Raw genomic sequence first — 20,247 nt, 5'->3', positions numbered from 1 at the left:
TTAATCAGAGACAAGAGGGAGAAACACAGACATGAACTGAACAAAGTCAGTTTAAATGATCAGGGACACACAGACAAGGATAATAATGGGTAGAAAAAAAGGATCTGCTTAAGCCTTTCTTTGAAAAACCCTTGAAAAATCACGCCATCGCTTGGAGACTTCATGCCAATACGAATAATTCAGGTGAATTCTTTAAGTGCACCAGAAGACACTTCCTAGGAGCTAGAATATACTAATTAATCAAAGAAAGCATGATTTCTCAGCTCACCCCTTCAGCTCCACCAACCCCTTGCCAATAAGTAATCACCCTCAACAGAGCTATCAGGAAGCGAAACACACACTGAAGTAGGACATAGTAGACACAGTGCCTGTAACCCACTTCAATGACGGTATTAATTCATGTACCACATGATCTAGAAATAAGAAAGCAAGGGTGGGAAGACTGGTGGGGTGAAGTTCATCCTGCTGACTTTGAGTAGGAGGTGCCAGGATAGGAGCAGGTTTGCATTTTTGAAAGAACACTCAGTAGGTTTCGTCAGCTTCCCCTGCACACACACTTAACAAGATGCACAAACAGGATATGCCTACTCGGCTTCCTTGTTTGCTTTTAAGGTGACTTCACTGAAAAAGAGGCATCAAAGGATGTTCTTGCTACGTCACCAGATTTTTAAAAGTCTTGTTTACAGTGCTACTGTACAACTGTGACTGAAATCTTGAATTTTCTCATCTTTGTTCCTTTCTCCATGCTTTCATATTTTTCTATCTTCTTTTGTTTATTCCTTGCCATGATTCTCATGATTCAGCTTTTTAAAAAAAAATGATTTTTTTTAATGTGGACCATTTTTAAAGTCTTTACTGAACTTATTACAATATTGCTTCTGTTTTATGTTTTGTTTGTTTGTTGGCCATAAGTCATGTGGGATCTCAGCTCCCTGACCAGGGATGGAACCCTAATCCCCTGCATTGGAAGGCAAAGTCCTAAGTATTAGACCACCAGGGAAGTCCTGATTCAACTTTGTAATAGTAATGTTTTGTGTAAAATGTTGTGTGTCTTGAACTGTTGGGTGAAAGAGCTGGGTAAACCTAGAAAATACTCACAGATAATGTTAATAAGAAAAGTGAGGGTGGAGGTAGACAAATGCAGCCTACAGCTGGTTCCCAGTCAGAGTGGCAGGTCCCATGAAGTTGCAGGCTCACGACTTGGGGCTGTCAGTTTCAGCAAACTGCTTCCTCATAGTCCAGGAGGCTGACATCCCTCCTATTTTCTGATAGAGCTGTGCTCTGGTGAGTTCTGCATACGGACCACTCTCGCTTCTCTTCTTGGGGAAAAGAGGAGGAAGGGAGGGGGCATTCAACAAACCAACCAGACTCAAACAGCACATGTAAATGAACACAGGAAATATGATTATGTAAACCAGTGTTCTGAGGCTGTCCTTATTTGCCATATGAACAATACCCATTGTACTTCTACATGGTTGGGGGGTCCCTATATCTGTTAAGGAATCCCTTTTAGTTAATAAGATAAGAAAAAGAAAATTAATATAGGAAAGAGAATAGGAAGACAGATGGTCATAAAATTGATAAGATCCTTGTTTTAGATAGAATTATGCCAGACTCTCGGTAAAAGAGACCCTCCAAAATAGGGGTTTAAATAGCAGAGAAGTTTATTTTGCTTTCATAGAAAAGAAATCAGGGTCAGGAAGGACCATATGGAGGTTTTTCTTTCATCAGGAACCATGCTCTTTCCTTTCCATCAGTCCTTCCATGTGGTCCTCCTCCTCCTCTAAGTCCAAAATGGTGCTGGTATTCCAGCCATCACACTTATGCTCCAAGGAAGAAGATGGAGAAAGGGGTGGAGAAGGGTGTGACCTATCTTTTTTAAGACTTCCTAGAACTTCTTACATATCATTGGACATAACCAAGCCACATGGTCAAGGAAGCTGGGGAACACAGCTTTTGGCCTGTAGCAATGTGGCTTTCAGGTAACTGGAGAAGAAGGAAAAGGAAGCTCTTTGGTGGCCAACTAGCAATCTCTCTCCGATATAATGAAGGCTTTGCAAGCTTCCTTATTTTCTGAGGCTGTATAATATAAAGATCAGCAGCATATGCAAATGGAAACAAAAAGAGCCCTATTATGGTAAAGTGCAATAATAGTATTCTTCTGAGTTTAAGAAAAGTCATATAGGCCCTCGATCTCATAGGACTCAGTGATGTTTACTAATGATTTAATGTCATTCACAGGAAAGGGGTAATATATCACATGGTGTTGCAGAGACATCTCACTGAGCCCAGTGGTAGCAAATATTTTCAATCAATAGCTTTGGACAACAAAATTGACATGAAATCCTCTAACCTGTATTTAATACTAATCCAGTGGCCTGAGGTGTGAAGAAGGAAGGAGGGAGACAGAACAAACATTTTGGACAGCAAAAAAATGATTTCATAAAAGAGCTACTAAGAATTAATTAAGACATTGTCACAAGGGGACAATAATTAAATGGTTTCCTAAAATATAATTAAAGTATTACTGGTTGGTACAACCTAGCAATTGATATTAAATATCTTAAAATTTTGTAAGGCTCAAACCCAACAATTTCATTTCTAGAAATTTAGCTTCAGAAAAATAGCCATGGATATATTTAAGAGACCTATATATGTCGATATTCATCAAGATTATTTATTCCAGTAAATAAGTGGGAAAAAAACCCTTCCACATCTAACAAGAGGGGATTGGTTGAGAAATGCTGATCCAGCCATTCTAATGTAACCATTAGAAAGCAGGTGGTTAATAAGATTAAGTCATGGAAAACAGTCATAATTGAAGGAATCTTCTCGACCTAGGGATTGAACCTGGGTCTATTGCATTGCAGGCAGATTTTTTACTGTCTTGAGCCACCAGGAAAGCCCTACCATATAAAGCATAAAAGGGAATTACAAAACAAAATGTGTATTGTGATCCTATTTTTTGTTTAAAAATCAAAGAACATATATTACCACATATACCTAAATATAAGGTAGCCTCAAATAAAAGATCTTCCATTTTATCAATGAGAATACAAAAACAGTAAAGAAAAGTTTTGTTAACTCAAGTTTATAAACTTTTAGGAATGTGATGAAAATATAATATTTACTTCATATTTATATTACAAGTTGCATCCATATAGAATAATTGATTGGTTTGTAAAATTTTTTGAAATCATATTTTATGTAAAAGTGTTGTGCAAGTGTTATACACTCATCTTCAATGTCTTCATTATTGGTAGAATTCCTTTCTAATCATCTGATACTTCTCACTGTCAGTGATAGACTCTTTGACTTAGTAGGTGATGCTGTCTCTGAAAATTTGATCCTGAGTGAGAAATACACATTTGCATCCGATTAAGAAAACTGGTATTATTATTTGATCTGTATGTGATCTTCATTGCTCTTAAAAGTGCTCATTTAAAGACTTGTTCTTGATGGCATCCAACCCAGCCTGTGAAGTCACGTTTTCAGATAGGAGGTTCATGCTTTCATCACTTACTTTTAGAGCAATTCAACCACTTGACTTCTACAAAGACCTAAACCTTGCACTGATAGGGGTGATTTCAGGATAATAAGTCTTTGTCCAGACAGTACCCTGTTGCTCAAAATACAATTATTAAGAGAATGCCCATTGTATGAGAGACTTTGTAGGAACCTGAAGATAAGACAATACCCACTTTTAAGATGGATAATATCTGGCTAAACAAAACCCCCTTTTTGCCTTATATTAGATGTAGTTCATGTACATATACAGAAAAAAAAAAACAGAATGACAATTTCTATAAACTCTTTAGTGGCTACTGCCGTGTAAGATTATTCTGAGAGAGTTACACTTCCTTCTGTTTGCTTCTCTTTATTCTAAAGTTTCTTCAATGAACTAGAATGAATATCATCATCAGAGAAATAGTGCTAAGAACAAAAGGGAACAACTGACAAAGAATTAATCTCCAAAATATATAAGCAGCTCATACAGCTCAATACCAGAAAAATGAACAACCTAATCAAAAAGTGGGCAAAGGAACCAAACAGGCATTTCTCCAAAGAAGATATACAGATGACTAATAAACACATGAAAAGATGCTCAACATCATTCATCATTCAGTTCAGTTCAGTTCAGTCACTCAGTCGTGTCAGACTCTTTTCGACCCCATGAATCGCAGCACGCCAGGCCTCCCTGTCCATCACAAACTCCCAGAGTTCACCCAGACTCACGTCCATCGAGTCAGTGATGCCATCCAGCCATCTCATCCTCTGTCATCCCCTTCTCCTCCTGCCCCCAATCCCTCCCAGCATCAGAGTCTTTTCCAAGGAGTCAACTCTTCGCATGAGGTGGCCAATGTACTGGAGTTTCAGCTTTAGCATCATTCCCTCCAAAGAAATCCCAGGGCTGATCTCCTTCAGAATGGACTGGTTGGATCTCCTTGCAGTCCAAGGGACTCTCAAGAGTCTTCTCCAACACCACAGTTCAAAAGTATCAATTCTTCAGCGCTAAGCCTTCTTCACAGTCCACCTCTCACATCCATACATGACCACAGGAAAAACCATAGCCTTGACTAGATGGACCTTTGTTGGCAAAGTAATGTCTCTGCTTTTCAATATGCTATCTAGGTTGGTCATAACTTTCCTTCCAAGGAGTAAGCGTCTTTTAATTTCATGGCTGCAGTTACCATCTGCAGTGATTTTGGAGTCCCCAAAAATAAAGTCTGACACTGTTTCCACTGTTTCCCCATCTATTTGCCATGAAGTGATGGGACCGGATGCCATGATCTTCATTTTCTGAATGTTGAGCTTTAGGCCAACTTTTTCACTCTCCACTTTCACTTTCATCAAGAGGCTTTTTAGTTCCTCTTCACTTTCTGCCATAAGGGTGGTGTCATCTGCTTATCTGAAGTTATTGCTATTTCTCCCAGCAATCTTGATTCCAGCTTGTGCTTCTTCCAGCCCAGTGTTTCTCATGATGTACTCTGCATATAAGTTAAATAAGCAGGGTGACAATATACAACCTTGATGTACTCCTTTTCCTATTTGGAACCAGTCTGTTGTTCCATGTCCAGTTCTAACTGTTGCTTCCTGACCTGCATACAGATTTCTCAAGAGGCAGATCAGGTGGTCTGGTATTCCCATCTCTTTCAGAATTTTCCACAGTTTCTTGTGATCCACACAGTCAAAGGCTTTGGCATAGTCAATAAAGCAGAAATAGATGTTTTTCTGGAACTCTCTTGCTTTTTCCATGATCCAGCAGATGTTGGCAATTTGATCTGTGGTTCCTCTGCCTTTTCTAAAACCAGCTTGAACATCAGGAAGTTAACAGTTCACGTATTGCTGAAGCCTGGCTTGGAGAATTTTGAGCATTACTTTACTAGCATGTGAGATGAGCGCAATTGTGCAGTAGTTTGAGCATTCTTTGGCATTGCCTTTCTTTGGGATTGGAATGAAAACTGACCTTTTCCAGTCCTGTAGCCATTGCTGAGTTTTCCAAATTTGCTGGCGTATTGAGTGCAGCACTTTCACAGCATCATCTTTCAGGATTTGAAATAGCTCAACTGGAATTCCATCACCTCCACTAGCTTTGTTCGTAGTGATGCTTTCTAAGGCCCACTTGACTTCACATTCCAGTATGTCTGGCTCTAGGTGAGTGATCACACCATCGTGATTATCTGGGTCGTGAAGATCTTTTTTGTACAGTTCTTCTGTGTATTCTTGCCACCTCTTCTTAATATCTTCTGCTTCTGTTAGGTCCATACCATTTCTGTCCTTTATCGAGCCCATCTTTGCATGAAATGTTCCCTTGGTATCTCTAATTTTCTTGAAGAGATCTCTAGTCTTTCCCATTCTGTTGTTTTCCTCTATTTCTTTGCATTGATGGCTGAGGAAGGCTTTCTTATCTCTTTTTGCTAGTCTTTGGAACTCTGCATTCAGATGCTTATATCTTTCATTTTCTCCTTTGCTTTTCGCTTCTCTTCTTTTCACAGCTATTTGTAAGGCCTCCCCAGATAGCCATTTTGCTTTGTTGCATTTCTTTTCCATGGGGATGGTCTTGATCCCTGTCTCCTGTACAATGTCACGAACCTCATTCCATAGTTCATCAGGCACTCTATCTATCAGACCTAGGCCCTTAAATCTATTTCTCACTTCCACTGTATAATCATAAGGGATTTGATTTAGGTCATACCTGAATGGTCTAGTGGTTTTCCCTACTTTCTTCAATTTAAGTCTGAATTTGGCAATAAGGAGTTCATGATCTGAGCCACAGTCAGCTCCTGGTCTTGTTTTTGTTGACTGTATAGAGTTTCTCCATTTTTGGCTGCAAAGAACATAATCAATCTGATTTCGGTGTTGACCATCTGGTGATGTCAATGTGTACAGTCTTCTCTTGTGTTGTTGGAAGAGGGTGTTTGCTATGACCAGTGCATTTTCTTGGCAAAACTCTATTAGTCTTTGCCCTGCTTCATTCTGTATTCCAAGGCCAAATTTGCCTGTTACTCCAGGTGTTTCTTGACTTCCTACTTTTGCATTCCAGTCACTCATCATTAGAGAAATGCAAATAAAAACCACAATGAGGTATCATCTCACACTGGTCAGAATGGCCATCATCAAAAAGTCTACAAACAATAAATGCTGGAGAGGATGTGGAAAAAGGGAGCCCTCTTACACTGTCGGTGGGAATGCAAACTGTTATAGCCACTACGGAGAACAGTGTGGCAATTCCTTAAAAAACTGGGAATAGAACTGCCATCAGTTCAGTTCAGTTCAGTCGCTCAGTCGTGTCTGACTCTTTGTGACCCCATGAATCGCAGCACGCCAGGCCTCCCTGTCCATCACCAACTCCCAGAGTTGACCCAAACTCATGTGCATTGAGTCGGTGATGCCATTCAGCCATCTCATCCTCTGTTGTCCTCTTCTCCTCCTCCCAGCATCAGGGTCTTTTCCAATGAGTCAACTCTCCGCATGAAGTAGCCAAAGTATTGGAGTTTCAGCTTCAGCATCAGTCCTTCCAATGAACACCCAGGACTGATTTCCTTTAGGATGGACTGGTTGGATCTCCTTGCAGTCCAAGGGACTCTCAAGAGTCTTCTCCAACACCACAGTTCAAAAGCATCATACGACCTAGCAATTCCGCTGCTGGGCATACACACCAAGGAAACCAGAATTGAAAGAGACACATGTACCCCAATGTTCACTGCAGCACTGTTTATAACAGCTAGGACATGGAAGCAACTTAGATGTCCATTGGCAGACAAATGGATAAGGAAGTTGTAGTACATTTACACAATGGAATATTACTCAGCTATAAAAAGGAATGCCATTTGACTCAGTTCTAATGAGGTGGGTGAAACTGGAGCCTATTATACAGAGTGAAGTAAGTCAGAAGGAGAAACACAAATACTGTATACTAACACATATATATGGAATTTAGAAAGATGGTAACAAGGAAAAGATGGTAACATATTTTGCTATGCAAGGTAGCAAAAGAGACAGATATAAAGAACAGACGTTTGGACTCTGTGGAAGAAGGTGAGGGTGGGATGATTTGAGAGAATAGCATTGAAATATGTATATTACCATATGTAAAACAGATGACCCATGCAAATTCAATGCATGAAGCAGGGCATTCAAAGTCATTGCTCTGGGACAAGCCAGTGGGATGGGGGGGGTGGGAGGTGGGGTTCAGGATGGGGGGACACATATCCACCCATGGCTGATTCATGTTGATGTACGGCAAAAACTATCACAATATTATAAGTAATTATCCTCCAATTAAAATTAGTTTTTTTAAAAAGAAAAAAAAAGAATAAAAAGGAACAAGTGGAGAGAGTAGCCCTGAAACATACACATTACCATATGTAAAACAGATAGCCAGTGGAAAGCTCTTATATGACACAGGGGGCTCAAACTTGTGCTCTGTGACAATCCAGATGGGGTGGGAGGTGGGAGGGAGGTTCAAGAGGGAGGGGACATATGTATACTTATGGCTAATTCATGTTGAAGTATGGCAGAAACCAACACAATATTGTAAGGCAATTACCCTCCAATTAAAAACAAACTAATTAATAAAAAAAGAAAGAAAAGGGAGCGAAGTAGAGACATTTTGTAAGTAACACTTGGGGAATGAACAAAGGCAGGCTGAATCAACAAAAGGGTGTGATTTCAGTTCAAAAATAATTCCCTGTTGGCTTGAAATTGGCCACTCATCTAGTCGCAAGTTAGTTAAAATGTAGATGTATTTTCTAGAAAAGTAACTCATTCATCTACTGCACCTTCTCTGCCTCCCTTCACAGCAGACTTTCATTGATCAGGTTCGTTTCTGTGCCTGGACAGAGTCCTAAGAGAACCAAGTCAGGGACAGGTCACTGGAGTGTGGAGAGAGACAATCAAAAGATCAGGTACTGGACATCCCAGCTCTCCTCAGTTCAATTTAGTTCAGTCAACTCAGTCGTGTCTGACTCTTTGCGACCCCATGGACTGCAGCATGCCAGGCTTCCCTATCCATCACCAACTCCCTGAGCTTGCTCAAACTCATGTCCATCAAGTTGATGATGCCATCCAACTATCTCATCCTCTGTCTTCCCCTTTTCTTCCTGCCTTCAATCTTTCCCAGAATTAGGGTATTTTCCAATGAGTCATTTCTTGGCATCAGGTGGCCAAAGCATTGGAGTTTCAGCTTCAGCATCAGTCTTTCCAATGAATATTCAGGACTGATTTCCTTTAGGATGGACTGGTTTGATCTCCTTGCAGTCCAAGGGACTCTCAAGAGTCTTCTCCAACAACACAGTTCAAAAGCATTAATTCTTTGGTGTTCAGCTTTCTTCATGGTCCAACTCTCACATCCATATATGACTACTGGAAAAACCATAACTTTGACTAGATGGACCTTTGTTGGCAAAGTAATTGACTGTCTCTGCTTTTTAATATGCTGTCTAGGTTGGTCATAGCTTTTCTTCCAAGGAGCAAGCCCCTCAAAATCTCCACAGCCAGGAAGCCAGGACTGAGGACTGAGATGGTTTGATGAAGACTAACAATAATGGATCATACCTAAAGACAGTGTAGCCTGCAGTGAGGTATCCAGAACTGCAGTCTGCCTGCAGGTTCAAACCCCACCTCTGCCCATTACGAGGTGAGCTACCTTGGGAAAGTTACTTACCCTCTCTGTGCCTTGGTTTCCTCATCTGTGGGATAAGAATGGTAACCCTTGCTACTTCACAAAGTTACTGTGAGGCCTAAGTAAGCACAGGAAAAGCCTTGGTCTGAGTTCAATAAATGTTGGTTATTTTTTATGCTGAGCCACATTCAGTGCTGAGACCACCAGCCTCTCAGTTAATTCTCACAGCAGGTGCCAGGTACATACAACTGCGCCCACTGCACAGATGCAATCACTAAGGCTCTGGGGGATAAAGTGACTTGCAGGAGTTTGTTCAGCTAGTCAATGGGTGGATGGGAGTCCCTTAAAAGCTGTAATCCCCCTCAACTCCTCTATGATACAGAATGGGCCCCCTGCTGCTGCTGCTGCTAAGTCGCTTCAGTCGTGTCTGACTCTGTGCGACCCTATAGACAGCAGCCCACCAGCCTCCCCCGTCCCTGGGATTCTCCAGGCAAGAACACTGGAGTGGGTTGCCATTTCCTTCTCCAATGCATGAAAGTGAAAAGTGAAAGTGAAGTCACTCAGTCGTGTCAGACTCTTAGTTACTCCATGGACTGCAGCCTACCAGGCTCCTCGGTCCATGGGATTTTCCAGGCAAGACTACTGCAGTGGGGTGCCATTGCCTTCTCTGAATGGGCCTGCAGTTCCTCCCAAATTTGTTTCCCTCTTTCCACACAGGCTGCCTGGTTGGACCCCTCCTCAACCTTCCCTCGGTCTTCCTCTCCTGGTTTCTTCCTACTTAAGGGAATATCCTGTGCAGGGCAAGGGGGCCAGGGCAGGGCTTCTAAACCTCAAACTGATATAACTTCACTGCTCAAAAACCACCCGTCTCCCTGCCCTGCTGACCAACAGGAAAATGGCCAAACCCTTCAAACTGATTCCCATTTCTAGAATCATCTCTCCAACTCTGCCATCTGGGACACCCTGCTGCTCCTATGAGGTCCCCCCGCCCCACACTTTCTGTCCCAGGCTCCTTCTTTCATTTTTGTTCACATTCTGTCCAGAATGTGCTTCTCCTGCTGGACAGTGTTTTCCACAGCTTTTTCGGAATAGCTCAAATGTCACCCCCTAAAGGCCCTGACTGAGGGCTCACTCCACTGGCTGGTCAATAAGCACTTATGAAGAGCCTATTAGGTGTTAGGTTATTAGGCACTCTGAATAGGTCGTGAATGAAACCTCTATCTCCACCCAGCTCAGTGCTCCTGATCTCATCCCTAATCATGTCCATGTCTCTGCCAGCACCCTATGTGTATGCTCAGTCACTTCAGTTCAGTTCAGTTCACTTCAGTCGCTCAGTCGTGTCCGACTCTTTGCGACCCCATGAATCGCAGCACGCCAGGCCTCCCTGTCCATCACCAACTCCCGGAGTTCACTCAGACTCACGTCCATCGAGTCAGTGATGCCATCCAGCCATCTCATCCTCTGTCGTCCTCTTCTCCTCCTGCCCCCAATCCCTCCCAGCATCACAGTCTTTTCCAATGAGTCAACTCTTTGCATGAGGTGGCCAATGTACTGGAGTTTCAGCTTTAGCATCATTCCTTCCAAAGAAATCCCAGGGCTGATCTCCTTCAGAATGGACTGGTTGCATCTCCTTGCAGTCCAAGGGACTCTCAAGAGTCTTCTCCAACACCACAGTTCAAAAGCATCAGTTCTTCAGCGCTAAGCCTTCTTCACAGTCCAACTCTCACATCCATATATGACCACAGGAAAAACCATAGCCTTAACTAGATGGACCTTTGTTGGCAAGCCATGTCCAACTCTGTGTCACCCTGTGGGCTCCTCTGTCCATGTGATTCTCCAGGCAAGAATACTGGAGTGGACTGCCATGCCCTTCTCCAAGGGATCTTCCCTACCCAGGGATCAAACCCTTTTCTCTTAGGTCTCCCACATTGGAAGGTGGGTTCTTTATCACTAGCGCCACCTGGGAAGCCTTTTGGGTTCTTACTATGCCATTAACATAAACTTTATAGGGCTCTTTCCTTGGTTACAATATGAGCCTGGAGAAAGGGACCATGTCTCACCTAGCTTTATATTTCTTGTGTCTGGTACAGAACTCACGCATTTAGCACTTAATAAATATTTGATGGATGAATAATGTCCTGAAAAATCTCCATGCTAGACCCTACTCCCTGATAACAAATTTGTGGGCAATCCCATCTAGAAACTTGGAGCTGATTGAGCTAAAGATACTATTTTCCCCTTCATTTAAGAAAATGGGTACCTATGGTTTGCCTTTGGGGCAAACCTCATTAGTCACTTGTGAACAACACAAAGAAAAGGCTTATTTATTTAACTCTGGATTCTTGGGACTTTGCACAGTGTGAGGTATTCAGTAGGCACTCAATAAATGTTTTCTGGAGGAATGGAAGGAAGAAGGAGGGGAGGGAGAAAAGAAGGCCAGGAGGGAGGGAGGAACGAGCAAGAAAGGGGAGAAAAATGAAAGTCTGGTGTCAAGAGCAAAGTGCAGGTACGACGCTTATCCCTGGGGTAAAGGAGGCCCAGACAGCTGTCAGCAGACAGGGCCCAAAAGAGGACAGCGGGGCCTGGCCAGGAAAGGGACACTGCAGCCAGGCCTGCTGCACCTGAGGGAGGTTTATGCCTCAGGTTAGGGAAAGCACCTCCAGGAACACCGCTGTTCTGGGATGACACGCCTGAGGTATTGAAACACTGACTGGGTGAGTAAGCCCGATTGAGAACAGCAATAAAACCAATTTCTTACAAATACTCGAGAAGCACCCATAAAGAAATCGGTAATCCCTCCTGACACACTCCATTGGGTGAGTTGAGTCTCCCATTCACCTACCATGCAGGTGAGCAAACACAGATTTTGTAAAGGAAATAGAAACAAACTCATGTTGAAACTTCCCAGAGTGCCACTACCATCCTTGATGACAAACCACTTCTGCTGGTAAGCAACCAGGATTTTTACCGACCGGACACCTGAGGATGGAAGAAGCAACGCAGCTGAGACCGCAGACCGAATCGCCGATCAAAATGGATGTACCGCCCAGAGAGCAGGACCTTTCTTCTCTCCTCCTGCGACCCCCTGGCCTCACCCACTCCCACTGTGAGATTACAGTTGATATTCAAGGTGCAGAGCCAAGGGAAGAAGAAATGAAGTTAGACAATGTTTGTGGGAGTGAGGAGACCATGCTACCTGACACACAGTGGGTCTTCTTTAAATGTCTCTAAAAAAAAAAACCAACAAAGGAAAGAACAGCTCAACTCATCCATACTTGGCATTTCTCAAATTACTCATAAGAGCACTTTAAAGAAATTCCAGAAAGACAGAGAGTATGCAACCCCTGTCAAAATAGTATTAAGTGCTGAAATGCAGACAAAGACAGGCAATTAACTGCTACCAGCTTAGATGAAAATGTCTGCAATCTTGTTTAAGTGCTTGGGTGATAGGAAGCACTTGGAGATAAACTTGGGAAGATATGCGGGGTAAGGAGGAAAGGGGTTTACAAAACCAGTATGCAGTCAGGTTTTTACAAAATTGGTTCACACGGAAAACTTTTTAAGTGCGAAACACTTAAAATACAATCCAAGCTCCCTCAGGATGATGGAAAAATGCTTGATAAGGTTTCCTGAAGGTCCCTAGAGGATCTCTTACTGCAAGTATATCCTTTCAAAAGTGCAGAGAGTGACATTCTCCTAAATATGACTGATGTGCCAGGACTTAAAATCAAATTCATATTGAAATATATGAGTTCATCATTTAAGTCTCCCTCTGACTAATTTGAATCATTTGACCCACTCAATAGCAAGGAATGATAACCCCATGAAAAAAGAGTATCATCTTCTAAAAGGATATGAATGGATTTGCATATAGAGGGAAAACACCTAGGTTTAAGCAAGAAGATGGGGTGTGTGTAGAAGGCAGCTCGAGAGAAACTGGGAAACTGACGAAGTCCTTGAGTAACTAGCTGAGCCATTTCATGACCTTCTCTCTTTGACTTCCAACAAATTTTCAACTATGGAATTTCAATCATGGAATTAGGAACAAACGAAACTTAAGTAAGAGTCTAACATTCAAACTTCGCTTTAAAAATTTTACATCAAGTTCTATGTATATCATATTGCTTACACGTGGAATCTGATTCTTTAAAAATACTAGGAATAAAACTACCATATGACCCAGCAATCCCACTATCGGGCAATATACACCGAGAAAATCATAACTGAAAAAGACACATGTACCCCATTGTTCATTGCAGCACTATTTACAACAGCTAGAACATGGAAGCAAGCCAGATGTCCACTGACAGATGAATGGATAAGGGAGCTGTGGTACATATATACATGCAATATCGCTCAGCCATAAAAAGGAATACATTTGAGTCAGTTCTAATGAGGTGGATGAATCTGGAGCTTATAATATAGAGTGACAGGGAAGGCAATGGCACCCCACTCCAGCACTCTTGCCTGGAAAATACCATGGACAGAGGAGCCTGGTGGGCCGCAGTCCATGGGGTCGCTAAGAGTCGGACACAACTGAGCGACTTCACTTTCACTTTTCACTTTCATGCATTGGAGAAGGAAATGGCAACCCACTCCAGTGTTCTTGCCTGGAGAATCCCAGGGACGGGGGAGCCTGGTGGGCTGCCGTCTATGGGGTCGCACAGAGTCAGACTGAAGCGACTTAGCAGCATATAGAGTGAAGTACATCAGAAAGAGAAAAACAAATCTTGTATATTAACACACATACATGGAATCTCGAAAGATGGTACTGATGAATCTATCTGGAGGGCAGCAATGGAGATGCAGATTAAAGAACAGACTTACCGGCATGAGGGGCAGGAATGACAGCATGGGACAAATGGAGAGAGTACCTTATGGAAACATATATACTACTATATGTAAAACAGACAGCCAGTGGGGATTTGCTGTATGGCTCAAGGAGCTCACACCAGGGCTCTGTGACAACCTAGAGAGGTGAGATGGGCTGGGAGTGGGACAGAGGTTCAAGAGGGAGAGGACATATGTATACTTATGGCTGATTCATGTTGAGGGACGGCCGAAACCAACACAATATTGTACAGCAATTATCCCTCAATTAAAAATAAATTAATTAAAATGCTAAAAATTAAAAAGAAATAAATATTAAAAATTAAAGAAGTACAAAAAAATTTTAAATGGTACAAACGAACTTATTTACAAAACAGAAATAAAAGCACAGATGTAGTAAACAAACACAGTTTCAGGGTAGTTGGGAGGACTTAAATTGGGAGATTGGGATTGACATATACACACTATTATATACAAAACAGGTAACTAATAAGGATCTACTGTGTAGCACAGGGAACACTTCTTAATACTCTGTAATGACCTATATGGGAAAAAAGTCTAAAAGAGAGTAGAGACATTATTTATATATATATATATGATTCACTTTTCTGTACAGCAGAAATCAACACACAATTTTTAAATCATCTATACTCTAATAAGAATTTTTTTAAAAACCTGAAAAAAATTATACATATAGATTTATGGGCACAGAAGGAGAATCCCCAAAAGTTGAAAACATGAAGGATTTTTTAAAAAGATACATTTAGGGGTACTGAATTTGGGGTTCTATGCTAGAAGCAATATTCTCCTATTACTATGTGTGGCCAAAGACAATTTCACAGAAACACAGAAGTGATGCTCCAGCAAACATTGTGTTCAACTCTAAGTCATGGTGTGCTGACACAGTCATCACTCTGTGTGTGTGTGTGTGTGTGTGTGTGTGTGTGTGTGTGTGTGTGTGTGCGCGCGTGCGCACGCGCATTGGGGGGTGATGGTGGTAATCCTTGTATTCCAGTGGAATCTCCCCTTAAAGACTGAAGCTGATGATTTTACGCTGAGGCACTGATTCTGTCGTTTACAGTATGTAAAGTCTTCTAGATAAAATGTACAGCTGGAAGTGTCTAAAATGGCTGTAATCATGCCATGATCCAAAGCTGATGGGCAACACTTTCAAAGCCTTGTTCTAAATGAGATGGCCAGCCATTCTTAAATAAACAACTGGTCTCAACACAGAAAGAAATGCACAGCTGAAAATTTTAGTAAATGAATTAGTTCAACCTGAATAAACAACTACCTTAAAATCTCCAGGTAAGCCATTTTTGAATTGTTGTTTTTTCAAGCACCCAGGAAGGATATTAGTTGAGATTTACTAAAAGACGAGGTAGTGTTTAAATAATGTGAATCAGAGTGAACAATAAGGAATGAAGTATGAAACAGGCTCAAAAAAGTTGTTTATATGAAGATATAAAATTTCAGAATTCAGAGCCAATGACAGTCGAAAAAATAAAAAGACCTCCAGTAGCTACCAAAAGATATTTCAAAGAGAACACACCATAGCTTGTCAGTCTCACATTTCTACTGCTACTTAAAAAAAGGAAAAGAAAATGACAAAAAAAGATTTTTTCCCGAAATGGTAGAATATAGCAGAAATAGTAAATACCAAACCCAGAAAAAAGAGGAAGTTAGCAGAAATGGGTGGCTTGCTATATGTGATATTAAAAATTGCCATAATGAGAATGGGGCAGTAATAAAAATAAATTATTTCCTTTTTTGCAAAGTATGTGAGGGTAGGAAATTGACACAAACTGCCAGAGAAATGAGGAAGCACTTTTTTCATACCGCGCTCAGAAGGCTCTTTCATAACTTATCCCTTCCTCAGAAGCCCTTTTTCTCCACGTCCCTGCTCTCTGCTCTTCAGCTGTCCTCTCCCCAAGCTCCTCAATTAAATTATCTCACGTTTTTTCTCTGATCTCCTGTTCACAGCTTGTCACATCACTCCAGCATAAGCCTTCCCACCACAAGCCGCTGAAACAGGACACTAAGAACACCACTACGTCTCCCCAGCTGCTCCCCGCTGTCCTGGACCCCAGGCAGGAGGTGGATGGGGTCTTTCTCTAAGTACAAGCCTGACCCCCAGACTCTTCCTCTAAGGAAGCTGTGTATTCACATCCTTGAAAAGGATGGAATGTGGTCTGATCAACCTGCTGAAGCCACAATCTATGTCCCAGAGAAATCCATCAGGAAACAAACAAAACAAAACTGCTTATCCTTATCCAGCTAGAGAAAAGATAGTCTTCTCCCGAGCCCTTGGAACCGCAAATTGTGTAGTTACCACAAGCGCTCAGCTTTTTCTCTTTGGCCATGCTTTGAATCTGTAAGACATCTTTCACAGAATATTTCACACAATTTTTATAGAATATTCAACCTAGACTGGCATGAATTATCCAGAATGGTAATACAAAGAACCCACATGCCAAATTAAAGCAGTAAATCAAAAAGGCAATATGAGAGAAAAGAAAAAATATTGTTGCAGAATGAGATGAGATGAAAGAAAAAGACTCCGATGAGATTCTCCAGTTTGATGAGACAGAGGTGCAGAAAGGCTTTTCCCAGAGGGTCGACACTTCAAAGGAACAGTGTGTTGATTTAAAGGTGGCAATTTAGAGGAGGCAGAGGAAGCTAGTGGGTGATAAATAAGAATCCCACTCAAGCCAAGGAGACGTCCTATTCAAGGAGAGCTTAAAAACATAGGAGACCTGAGTAGGAAAAAGCATTATTTTTCTTTCTCTCTTCCTCTCATTTTTCCCCCAAGTAGGACTACTGGTTCCATCAGGAATCAGTCCAAGCCTTATGAGCCCTGATGGGAGGAGAAAACAGATCCATTCAGCAGGCTAACTTGACAATGTGGTACTATAACCCTTAAAAATGTGCATACTTTTTGATCTGGTAATTCCATTTCAAGGATACGTAAAAAATTGTATGTGTGAGGATGCTATTTGCTGCTTTTTCTATAATGTTCTGCCTTGTTCACACCAGTGGAAAAAAGGAGAAACAACCTCAATGTCCGGAAATAAATCAGAATACATTCAAACGTGGCATTCTAGACAGGCATGTGAAGTGATGGGGTAGAGGAATGTTTAGTGATGCAGAAAAAATATTCAAGAAATGATGACATTTAGGAAGGATGTTACCAAAAAGTGGAAATGATTAGATTTTTGTCTCACACACACACACACACACACACACACACACACACAAGATTATAAGATACAACCAGGATGCATACAGGAGTTCTCAGAGTTGGTAAAATCAAGAATGCTTCAATTCCTTCCTTCCTTGCTTCTTCCTAAAAATATATTTTTAAAAAATGTTGTGGGTTTTGATAAAGAGAAAAATCAACAAATGTTTTTTAAAAAGGAACAAAATCAGATGATGGTCTTGGGTACAGAAACCTATCAAATGCTAGAGCCATAGGGCTTTCAGTTCCCCTCGTCACTCTCTTCATTTGGTAGACGGGGAACCAAGGTGTACAGGACAGGTAGGCTCTGACCTTGGGAACATTAGAAGTCACCACAATAGAGGGAGGGAAGGCTGTTCAAAGTTGCTCTGCAAGGCCAAGTACGCGGGAGGGATGTGCGTGTGTGATCTGGGAGTCAGGGTTTAACAGAATTGAGAGTCCCACATAACACTGGGTTTTGGAACAATAATGGATGAGAACTTAAGAAAATTAGGAGACTAGAGGTACAGTAAGGCACATGGAATGAACATTTCTTCCAGCACTTCCACATAAAAGGCTCCTGTCAACTCATGTCATCTTCTAAGTAGCTCTGAAAATACCAGCACCCCCATTTTACAGATAAGAACACTGAAGTTAAAAGAACTAGCACTGGGCATGGATCTAGCAATCAACAGCTATGACCTTCTCTCTGGATAGACTAAAAATCCTTCCTCTTGCTACTGTGCTACACATCTGCCTCCTTTATCTCCTGAGAGAAAGACCCTGATTCATACAGGTTACTTAACAGCAGAGGCACCTGGAGTTTCAAAGGCATCATAAATCTCAATGGTGAGTCAGTGATGTGGGGGCAGCTGGCCGCAAGCCCTACACAAACTCCCCATCCAGAGAGATATTCCTGGAACTGGAAAGGCCAGCACTGCCCAAGCAGGGCAAGGGGATGAAGAGAAGGAAAGGAGTGCTATTTAAAAAGTCTTATTTTTGGATCTATAGGCACACAAATGTCTTTTTATCCTACCCTTACAAATACCAAGAAATCTGTGCGCCTTTCCTTCTAATACATCCCTCGGAGTTCCAATTAGTGCTGTCCTTGAACTACCGGGAGTCCTCAGCTGTAACCTTACATAATAAGAGTGCTATCCTGGCTATTACTGGTAGGCAAACATAATAGCAGGTAGTGCGACACCTCCTCTCTTTTGGCCTGGGAAAGGGACAGTCGACAGTCCAGATCCCATTTAACTGGAGGTCTTAACCACCTATTAGCTACTTGTAGAAACCACGACATGATTGCTCTCCATCAAGTCTCAAGTAGTTTTCTCGTTGCAGGGTTACTGGAAATATTCTCCTCCTCCCTTCCTTTCTTAACTGCTCTGATCACCTCATCAGAGTCTGATTAGGATCACAGCCCACTCTGTGGTTATCTCTGACTACAGTGATCAGCAGCAACCGAGCCTACCGGCTTCCTTACAAGTAAGTCCCAGCAGTTTAACAGGCATTTGTGAATACAAGAATCAACTCTCACTTTGAGATTACTATTAGTTTGTTTAGTACTTTCAGATTTAGGTGATACTTCTAAACGCAGACACTCATCACATATGACTTATTCAAGTTTCAACTGAATGAAGTTAAAAATTCAGTTTAAAATGACACTTCTTGGAAGGAAAGCTATGACAAACCTAGACAGCGTATTAAAAAGCAGAGATATCACCTTGCTGACAAAAGTCCATATAGTCAAAAGTATGATCTTTCCAACTGTTATGTATGGATGTGAGAGTTGGACCATAGAATGGTCAGGGCTAAAGAATTGATGCTTTTGAACTGTGGGGTTGGATAAAAGAAGCTTGAGAGTCCCTTGGACTGCAAGGAGATCAAACCAGTCAATCCTAAAAGAAATCAATCCTGAATATTCATTGGAAGCACTGATGCTGAAGCTGAAGCTCCAATACTTTGGCCACCTGATGCGAAGAGCTTACTCATTGGAAAACACCCTGATGCTGGGAAAGATTAAAGGCAAAAGGAGAAGAGAGCAGCAGAGGATGAAAATGGTTGGATAGCATCACTGATTCAATGGACATGAACTTGGGCAAACTCCAGAAGATAGTGAGGGACAGGGAGGCCTGGTGTGCTATAGTCCATGGGGTCACAAAGAGTCAGACATGACTTAGCGACTAAATAACAACAACAAAAATTCAATTCCTCAGTCACTCTAATCACAGTTCATGTGCTCAAAACAGCCATACATGGTTAGTGGTTCTTGTACTGGACAGCACAAATAGAAAATATTTTCACAACAGCAGAAAGTTCTATGGGATGATGCTGCCATATGGCAATGGGCAAACAAATGCAGAAACACTTGCTAAACTCCTGTCAGTACTGTTCTAAATTTTTTAAATATATTTGAAATTTTTGAAATAAATACTCATTTCATTCTCAGTATGACTTTATGAGTGATGTAGGGCTTGGAGTTGTTCCTGTTTCACAGATGAGGAAACTGAGGCACAGAGTGATTAAATAATCTGATTCCTCTCTCTGTCACTATCTCCAAACCCACATTGCCTCCACAATGTCTCTCATAGCCACGCCAGGGTTTGTCATCACAAACACTATTCTTATTAAGGCTCTTATTGGACAATTGCTGAACCTTCCTAATTGATCTCCTTGTTTCAGTGATCTTTCTCTTCATTAGGAGGAGCAAGTAATTAATCATTATTTTGTAACAGATAAACCCTCCATGGAGCCTCACAGTCTAATGCATGCATGCGTGCTAAGTCACTGCAGTTGTGTCTGACTCTGCGACTCTATGGACTGTAGCCTGCCCAAGCTCCTTTGTCCATGGGGATTCTCCAGGCAAGAATACTGGAGTGGACTGCCATATCCTCTTCCAGGGGATCTTCCTGGCCCAGGGATTGAATCTTCATCTCCTGCATTGACAGGTGGGTTCTTTGCCACTGCCCAGTGCCATTTGGGAAGCCCCAGAGTCTAATGAATTAAGGTCAAATGCTTCAAAGCACTTTTCAAAGTTGCCTACAACACGGTCCCAGTTTTTCTTTCTAGTCTT

The 20,247-nt window shown here is 41.7% G+C and overlaps 1 protein-coding gene and 1 long non-coding RNA gene across 5 annotated transcripts in view; one reads left to right on the top strand and one right to left on the bottom strand.

The window, feature by feature from the left end:
• BACH2 (BTB domain and CNC homolog 2) overlaps positions 1–20,247 on the bottom strand; it is a 395,373-nt gene that overhangs the window by 222,545 nt on the left and 152,581 nt on the right. The window lies entirely within an intron of this gene.
• The window catches only part of LOC132346112 (uncharacterized), a 28,566-nt gene that overhangs the window by 1,957 nt on the left and 6,362 nt on the right, over positions 1–20,247 (top strand). The window contains exon 2 of the long non-coding RNA XR_009495825.1: positions 8,947–20,122. This is a non-coding gene — a long non-coding RNA (uncharacterized lncRNA). The remainder of the gene's footprint in view (positions 1–8,946; positions 20,123–20,247) is intronic.

This window comes from Bos taurus, chromosome 9 (assembly GCF_002263795.3).
Source record: "Bos taurus isolate L1 Dominette 01449 registration number 42190680 breed Hereford chromosome 9, ARS-UCD2.0, whole genome shotgun sequence".
NCBI lineage: Eukaryota > Metazoa > Chordata > Mammalia > Artiodactyla > Bovidae > Bos > Bos taurus.
This window is presented reverse-complemented; position numbering and strand designations above follow the sequence as displayed.